Here is a 6,729-nt window from a genome sequence, read left to right as displayed (position 1 = left end):
GATCCACTTGGCATGGTGACATGCTTTCTGTGTTAAAGCTTAAGTCAGAGAGATGTGCACTATTCCCAGCCCATTTCTTTGCGTGGTGCTGCTGATGTAAAACGATATGAAAAAGATTTCAGCTGCACTGGAAGACAGGTTCAGAGCAGCTTTGCACTGTTTGTGTTCCGTTTTAGACAAGTTAAACGAGCTAAAATGGCCTCCGAGAAAGTGGATATGTGCTGACATGTTTTCACAAAGTCTGCTTACTGCAGACATTGGCTCATTCTCCATGGCAGAGGTGGCAGCGAGTATGCTTGTGTGTGTGTGTGTGTGTGTGTATACACTGTATAAGGATGCTTATGTTTCCTACTAGGGGATGGAGTGACAAAGAGCACCATCAACAAATGATTGGCCTGGTGCCAGAGGAGATAACAACACTGTTGAAAAGATTTTTAGGGTAATGTGGTAGCAGTGGAAACAATGATGTCATCGAGGGATTTTGGCTGCTATCTAGAACCGCTGGTCTCCTAGAACTAAAAGAAAAAAAGGAAAAGGAAGAAAAGATAAGAGTGGTTAAAAGGTTGTAGGTGCAGAGGTGGCGAGTTTCTATGACTTTCGGAATATAAGAAGGGCTCTGATGGTGCGAACTATAGTATATTGTTTACCTCATTCTTGGTATGCATTTGTGCATAATGTGAATGACATATCTATAGTCAGAGCATGGTGGCAGAGCGTAGTTTATCATGATCTATCCTCTGCTCTTTCTCTTCCTCTGTCCCCTTAACCTGGCCTCTGTAAAACCACTCTGCAAGCACGTAGTCACTGCACCCCTCCCTTCACCTGCTTATGTCTGCAATCACACTGCCCTCACATACTGCTGGCAAATAGCCATTTAAGCAGTGCAGATACCATACTGACTCCAATGCTACCCACACCTGACAAACAGGAGGATTACAAGCATCAAAGTAGCAGCTGCACAGCTCTGGTTTTGCACCGCGCTCAGTTGCTGAAGATTAAAAGTGTGTATCAAATTCAGAGCAGAAACTCAAACAAAAAGTCAAGTTTGTTCTGCTTCTTTTATCACGCAGACACATATATTTCTAAAACAGAAACAGGAAGTATTGTGTGTAATGTAGGAAGTTCAACAAAATGCCTTAACCTTACTGGTTAAACAGGAGCAGGATTTACAAAAGCCAACAAATTTATCTAGAGTGGTTTTGGGTTTGGCATCCTTTAGTTATATTAAACCTACCCAAGTGATTGGCAGCAAGCACTGAGCACCTCCATTGAACAAGCTTACAGAGGACTTAACGAAACAAAACAGTCCCTGCCCATAAAACATAGAAATGTAACTGAGATTCATAGTAGTTGAAATATAGATGTTATGCATGACAGGGTATGAGTGCACAAAGGTTAGCTCAATTACTTAGCCCATTACTTTCATGTTATAGTTTGGATGCTTAAGTGAGAGGTGCCTGCAGCTTGAGGTGAAACCAAAGGCCTTACAGTTTAGGTGGGCCTATTGTGTTAGCTTAGCTCTGACAGCACCTGGGACTGTTTAGCATCCTGGCTAGCTGACATTGCTGCTGGATAAATTTCAGCTCTGTGGGAGAGGAGCAAAATCTACAAAGACAGAAGGAGATTTCTGATGTAAGCATAACAGGATTGACACCAAATGTTCTCAATTCACACATGCACAGTCTAATGTCTCACTTACCAAGCATCATGTTCAGAGTGCACTTTGCAGTTGCGTCACACAGGCCCGCTGAACATTGTTTGTGTGTGGACCTGCCCTACAAATAATACAAGAGAAGATACACAATATTTGATGAGAACACAAACAGTAACTGACAGTCATGTATTTCCCAGTTGTGAATCAAAAAATGAGACAGCAATTGTGAGAAAAACCCCTTCCAGTCTCTCTGTCAGTGGAATGAGATTTAGGTTAAAATAAACTGTATATTCAACTTACGTAGCGGTTTTGTTTTGTTTTTTTGTAATCATTTTCCCATTTTTGCCTCAGCATGATGTGAGGTTGCCTCACTTTATCCACTAAGAGTACAGTTCCTTAGTCCCAAAATGGTCCTTCTACTTGCTCTCACATCCAGCCTTACTTTTCACATTAGTGCGGGGCTTGAGCAGTGGTTCCACCTCAAAAGCTGTTGGCTGTGATTCTTGTTCCAGGTCCAGGGTCTGCACCACTACTGCAGCATGGCAGCTTTGTCCAAAAAGGTTTCAAAGACAAAGGCTCTGGGTCAGAAACAGGGGCTTCTCTTTGTGACGCAGTCATGCCAGAAAACAAGGGTAAGCCTGCTTTACTGGATGGATGGGGCAATGTTCTGCCTTGACCAGTGCTGACCTGACTAGACGACCACAAGCGCTTGGCCGACTTCAGTTAATTTTCGGGCTGCCATCCCACCTCCATGTTCTGTGCTCAATTTGGGCTTTCTTGATCCGTCCCAAACAAAACCACAAAAGCGGAGGGGCTGATGCAGTGAGACTGTTGAGAGGCTCTACCTCGCTGTGAGGTCATAGACTGCGTGCCCCAGCCTAATACTTGGCATATTGCATGAGAACTGTTTTAAATCCCATACCTCCCATTCCTTTTTCTTCTCCCTCTGCTCCCGCTTCTTTCTCTCTACTATCACCCGGCTTTCTTTCAGGGATCTGGCATCTTAACACTTCATCATCCTTCAACCTCCTGATCTGGGGAAGAAGCAACAGAACATATGTTATCCGTATCATGGTCATGTTACTCATCAAGATCACATCCATCTTCACACAGCAGAAATCATTAGTGTGTCTGCTTCTTGGCATTACAGGATGGTGCTATGACGTGATATGTTAGCATAACACCAGCACTGCCAAGGTGGCTATATGGTAAGGCAGAGGAGCTTTTTATGTTTGGGTACAGTTACATGCCACAGAGGCCTATCAAGTCTCGAGCCAAACCTCTAAGAAAGCACCATATCCCTCATCTCTCTACATGACTGCCTTGCTAAACTGGACATAAAGCTCAGACATTAAGACGGAGATTTAATCATTGGGACGGTGCTGGTGTTTATTTTCAGTGATCAAAAAGAGATTTCTTCCAGGGAAGGAAAGGAGGGAAGCTGATGAGTCGCAACCAGGTACAATTGTATACCTGAATGCAAATTACAATGCATGCTGGATTCAGATCTGTAGCTTTAGTTTGACAGTGTTATCCGATGCAACAAGCAATTATAAACAGGAAAGAGGAGAACTTTAAATTTCCTTCCAGGTCTCCTTTGCAGCGACTTGTACACAGAAGTCTGTTACACTTCCACAGCTCAGTTACTGCCTGGGCAAGCTCCAAGGGCAATTTTCTTGTACCATACCATGTTGAATGGTAATATTGCCACTGCTGCTCAAACTGCGGTGAACTTTTATACACGATGAGACACGCATGGCTTGGGAACATATTGCTTGTCAGTCATACATCACCTTGTTCTAACACCTTAACAGACACAAAGGTGCCAGTATTGTTTCTATAACGATCCCTCCTTTCAGGGTCTGATTCTTTATTTTACAGTGGGAGAAAAAAAAATCACTTCCTGCATTAGAAAGTGTCATGTTACTGTCTCACACAAACAGCTCCTTGTCTCCCCGTGCAATTTACCTGTCCCATAGCCATAAGGGCTGTTGTTCCCCTTCGCTTCGTCAGGGCACAGAGCTCAGTTCACTTGGAGGACAGGCTTACTGTTGATGTTGTCTCTGTGATACATAACCGCTAGAGAATGAGACGGAACTCAAATTATGGGATGTCATGTATGGGAATAGTCAGCAGTTTGCAGCAGTTATACAAAGTTTTCCCAGGAAACTAAGCAATTATATTTTGTCTTGAATTTCACAAAGGTTTTAAGAAGACTTGACATTCAGGCATTTCAAGCAAAACAAACTTTTATCTCATTTAATCAAAAAGAGATCCTCAAATAAAATGCTCAAAAATACTGCTTTTATTATCAGTGGAAAGTTTTGTTGAATTGAAGGACTACTGTTTGCTCACCAGAAGTGTGAATATTTTGTTGTCTTGCCAGGTCTGGTCCAAGACTAATAAGTACGTTAGCCACACCCTTCACTGCCTGCCTAGTATGCTGAAGGCCTTAGGCCAAGGGTTATTAAATAGTGCATGAATATACTCTGCTAAGACTTGTTTTGCCTGTCATTGTAGTTCAAGAGTATCAACCCAGAGGAAGTGTCAGTAGCTCTATATCCAGTGGCTTTGTGCTGGGTGTGTATAAGTTTGCACACTTGCACAAATTGGCATGCATTTTTTAGAACCGCATGACTGTGCAAAATTGATTAACAGGAATAAAGTGTGTTTGTGTATTGTCTTCATCGTCATGCTCTCCCAACGCTCATGTATTTGTACAGCGCGATGTGTACTCTTCTGTACTCAGCATATATTGACAGCTGTTTGTGTTAACAGATTGGATCCAGCAGGTTTTATAGCGCTCCCTCATTCTTTGAAATGTGATTATTTTATTGCGCATCACATAAAAAGCTTCTTCCGAAGTTCTGTCATCAGATTGCAGCCATTCCAGTTCTTACTAGCTATTTTATTATCCCGCTGCCTTAAAAATTAAGAGCAAAATTAAGGGTGAAGAGAACGAGATGAAAGAACTTGGCTAGGGGTGCCAAAGTTTTACAGTATTATCCGGCTCGTAAAAGCACACTGGTGATGATTACACATTAGTGGAAAATTATTCTTAAGTCATGTAGCTGCACTATGACCAGTCTCTCAGAGGCTCGCTTGCAGGACCGTGACCTGGAAATATGCTGGATTGCCAGAACACATTAAAAAAGAAACAAAGCAAAGCTAAACAGGCTACACGGACGAGATGGGGTATGTCTGAAAAAATCTTTTTAAAGCATTTTAATAGATTGTAAACAATTTTAATGCAGCAGTGCTGTATAGATAGAAGGTGTTTAGATGTTTCTTCCTTATTGGCTTGAATATTCTCCAGGTTGGACCAGCAACTCAAATCTTGAAGTTGGTGTGTATATGAATGTGAGTTGTTGCCTGTTTCTTTGTGTCAGTGACAACACGGTGCTCTGTCCAGGTTGTAACCTGCTTCATAATTGATGTATGAACTTTATCCAATGTCTTGTAAGACATGAACAATCAGGTATAGAGAAATAATTTATCTCTTGTGAAGTTTAGCATATATATCGTGCACTATTAAGAAAACAATGCATAAACATTAAAAGAACATATTAAACATGCATACCACAAAATATCTTATTACTTACCCATGATCTGATAGTTACAGCCTATCATAGCCATATAAAATCCAGCCTTTTTGCTGTGTGTTGTCCACCTCAGCTTACTATTCTCCACCTCTCTCTGCTGCTGCTGCTGCTCTCTGCAGCATATTTCATTTCATATGAGAGTGAAAATTAGAGCATGTAATTGTGAAGAATTCGGATACACAGATCACTGTCTTTTTTGTCTGACATCCTGTTGGAAAGAGTTGGAAAGGACTGACACATTTGTTGCTATGCATTCAAAGATGAGCATACACAACATTCAGGAAGTGACCTCACTTTAGCAAGGATGCAAAATGTAGAATATGTAAGATCTTAGGCTAATGGATGCTTGATTGTGAACATCTGCAGCATTTTTCACACACAACCAATTAAACCAGGTCAGTTTAAGAGTCAAAAGCCAAAGGTAAAGTGAACCTTCAGTTGCACAAATCTTTTCCTTTATTGAATACTTTTTTCTTCAGCCACATTTGTTTCTTGTTGCTCAGTATCTATGCAAACAGGCCACTAATCAGAAAATCTGAGTCATGCAGAACACATAAGCTGACAGCTTGTGCCCAGTCAACTGTGCTTGGTGGGTGAAACACATGAATGGGTACTTGTTGCTTTATGCTATACTCACACTAACGTATTTTTAGACAGAATCATTTGCCTTGACGTTAAAGTGAGCGACAGTGTTTATTGTGGGTTGTACTTGCCAGCTAGGAACATGCTTTATTTTATCTGAATAAATAATCTAAAAACACATTTGTAGTTCACTGAGGATGAAAACTGTGTTTGAGGTGCAAAAAACCCCTGAGTAATGCCAGATAATGAGGCCTTAAGAGGATATTATGGTTGTCCAAGGTGGGAAAACTTGGACAGCCAATGTCCTTCCTTCTTGTGTTGTCTGTCTGTTAAGCTAAAAACTAATAGAGGTGTGTCTCAGAGAGTGTAAGCGTGTTGGCGAATAGAGTTACTGCCAATAAGAAGCTATATGGAAAGAGGAAAATGAAAATGAGTGGAAGGAAAGGGAGAAAAAAGTAATTTTACAGAAAGATTCAGTTGTTTAACAGAATGTAGAGTAGAGGTGAAGAGATGGTGTGATCCTAAATGGCCGAGTGGAAACTCTGCTCTGACAAGGGGCTCTCAGCGCTCCCAGCAGCCATCTCAGAGCGCTGCCATCGCTATGGTGACGGCAGACTGTTTTCTTTAATAATAGGCAACTGTGAGTGCGTAAGCGTTCCCGCGCACGGATACTCAAACATTAAGGACACCTGTCAAAGAAAGCCTGTCCTGTGAAATTTGATGAGCTCAACAACTACTGTGGAAATGCACGGGCTTATGTTTACTGTGCACTCACAGGCACCTCACAGATGAGAATCGTCAGCGCAGTTGATGCGGACATCAAACTGTTCATGAAAGGGCCCTGAAGGAAAAGAGCTTTGACAGAAAATTTGTCTCACTGTCTCCGCTTGA

General features: G+C 41.7%; 1 long non-coding RNA gene across 1 annotated transcript; it reads right to left on the bottom strand.

Annotated features, from left to right (window-relative positions):
* Window positions 1–225: 225 nt before the first annotated feature.
* On the bottom strand, window positions 226–4,069 carry LOC102290743. The gene is made up of 3 exons (XR_006055080.1): window positions 2,577–4,069; window positions 1,700–1,775; window positions 226–1,605 (listed from the first exon to the last, which is right to left on the bottom strand). It is a non-coding gene; the product is annotated as an uncharacterized LOC102290743 (long non-coding RNA).
* Window positions 4,070–6,729: the final 2,660 nt, after the last annotated feature.

This window comes from Haplochromis burtoni, unplaced genomic scaffold (assembly GCF_018398535.1).
Source record: "Haplochromis burtoni strain Fernald_Lab_line unplaced genomic scaffold, NCSU_Asbu1 Contig_209, whole genome shotgun sequence".
NCBI classification, from domain to species: domain Eukaryota; kingdom Metazoa; phylum Chordata; class Actinopteri; order Cichliformes; family Cichlidae; genus Haplochromis; species Haplochromis burtoni.
This window is presented reverse-complemented; position numbering and strand designations above follow the sequence as displayed.